At 40.0% G+C, this 2,250-nt stretch overlaps 1 protein-coding gene across 1 annotated transcript in view; it reads right to left on the bottom strand.

Moving 5' to 3' along the window:
* The window catches only part of lpar1 (lysophosphatidic acid receptor 1), a gene marked incomplete at its 5' end in the record, with an annotated part of 32,019 nt that extends 29,841 nt beyond the window's left edge, over positions 1-2,178 (bottom strand). The window contains 1 exon segment of the mRNA XM_014002502.1: positions 1,924-2,178.
* Positions 2,179-2,250: the final 72 nt, after the last annotated feature.

The raw sequence follows: 2,250 nt of genomic DNA, 5'->3' as shown, positions 1-2,250 counted from the left end.
TTTTAGACACATTCTAGACAGTTTATCAGTTAAAATAAAAGTTAATTTTGGGGTAAGTTACTCTTTAAAGAGACAGAGGCCAATTTGAAGGCATTTAGAAGAGGAAGTGATGAGAAGATAAGTTTATTTTCTATTTAAACATAAAACAGCATTTTAATAACAGCTAAAGGTGACATAGATACTTTATTATGGTATAGTATTTAAATATATGCCTGAGAAACAAATAATATTGGCTCTTTAAGCAAATATTCCTGAGACTATTTTAGACAGCTAACAAACTGGTAGATGCTTGATAGTTCACACAGTTCAGCTTGAAAATAAAGAATATTATAAATAAACGGAAATAATTTGGAAAATAAATCACAAAAGTGAAACTTGTCTCGCCTAATCTATTTATCTGCAGGAGTGCAAATGGTCCTCAACCAGCATCAAAGACCCCCTGGAGTTTTGACAGTGGGTGGCCGAAAACAGTGTTTTCTTGTTCTCTCTCCATCTTGTGAATACACAAATAAACATGCGCAGAAATACACACACGCAAACCTTATTAGATGTCCTAAACAAGATTCATTAGGTCACATTAACAGGATGAAGACTCATTAGGTGACTTCAAAAGATTTCTGTTCATTATTAATAAATTCTGCTTTGATGAGGAAGTTTAGCTTTGGTGCCATTTCATACATCAGCAAAACAGATTGTTCCACCATTTGTTGTCTGCATGTTTGTTTGCTGTGAACACAGGACCCAGATCGTTCTGCAGTTCACAAAATAAGGAAACTTACTTTGTTGACACATTTACACAATCAACCTTTTTTTAATATTACCTAGAAAAAAAACAGTGGCAGCAAAATAAAAAAAAAGTTTTTCACTTTCCACATCCAAAACATATGTGTGGTATTTATTGGAATGCATGACAAAGCTTATGCATTGCTGACAAATCCAACTTTTGTGTCTCTGCACGGATGGATGGAAGTCCAAACTTTACCTTTGCACTACCTCTAAGCTTTTCAATGGAAAAAGTCTTAGGAAGACCTAAAATAGGTTCAGAAAAAACTGAGATGATTTAGGTTTAAATCAAGACATCAGAGTTCTGATAATGCACACCCAGTAGGTACCTTTCAGCCTGGAGAGCATGCCACGGATTCTCCATGCATCTGTGTGGATCTCTGGAGCTTTACAGATGCTCACACAGCTCTATTCATGCTGCGAATTAGCTACAAGTTGGTCTGTAAACATGTGTGCATTCCATGCATGCTTATTAGGAAACACAACAGCGAGAACTGCTCCCGGACTGACAAAACAATATACTGACAAAACAATACCACACAGTACAAAAAAATACCCCACATATTCAGCCCTTGTTGTGGAGATGAGATTATTATATGCAATGCTCCTTTTCTCGCTTTCTGATGGTAACCAAACATTTTGGAGAAAATAGGTATGACTCTACTGTCTTGGTCTAACTGTTCCGACTTGTATATTTGATTTTAACTTGGCATTAAAGCACTGTTATTTATTTATTTATTTATTTATTTATTTATTTATTTTAATTCCCAGACATCCTGCTCGCTTGCTTTCCCCCTCTCCACCTCTCCTCACTTACTCCCTCACACAAGTGTTGTTTCACTCCCTTCGGTTTGAGAAAGAGACCAGCTCTGGCGCAACAAGTCTCTCATTCCAGCCGCGTCTCCGTCCAAAGGCGCACASTAACCGCGCGCGTATCCAGCTGGAATAACGGTGCGCCCCTGGGGGGTGGGCTCCAGCCTCCAGGCATCTGTTAGTACCATCAGAGCCTTGATCTGGACGCTGCCTCAGTGCGTCTACGTGGCAGGTATACTTTGATCATGTACAGATGCCCACATTGTGCAGGCAGGCGTGCGCAAAGTCAAACAGTGAAGTTGAGGAGGCTGTAGAATAAATACTCACAGTGCTTTTGCGTTCCAGTGAAAATAGCGGGTATTTGCTCCCTGAATGGTTCCTGGATGTCCAAGGCGACTGGGTTATTCGGGGTGTCTTAAATTCCCACAGCAGGCAGATCATGCATGCGCAACGAATCCAACATGCGAGAGCCAGGTGACCGTGTCATTGTACGTCCAAGCTGAGAAGTTAAACCCACATTTATATGTCCTTCAAGTTTTCTTGCGCGTTTCTACTTTATTTTGAAGTTGTTTTAAGCTTCTTCTCCTTCTTTTCTCTCCCTCTCTCTCTCTCTCTCTCTCTCCCTCTCAGATGAAGCGTTGATGCTTCCCGCTC

The sequence above is a fragment of the Austrofundulus limnaeus genome, unplaced genomic scaffold, assembly GCF_001266775.1.
Source record: "Austrofundulus limnaeus strain Quisiro unplaced genomic scaffold, Austrofundulus_limnaeus-1.0 Scaffold13, whole genome shotgun sequence".
NCBI lineage: Eukaryota > Metazoa > Chordata > Actinopteri > Cyprinodontiformes > Rivulidae > Austrofundulus > Austrofundulus limnaeus.
The sequence above is the reverse complement of the archived record's forward strand: the minus strand, read 5'-3'. Positions and strand labels throughout refer to the sequence as shown.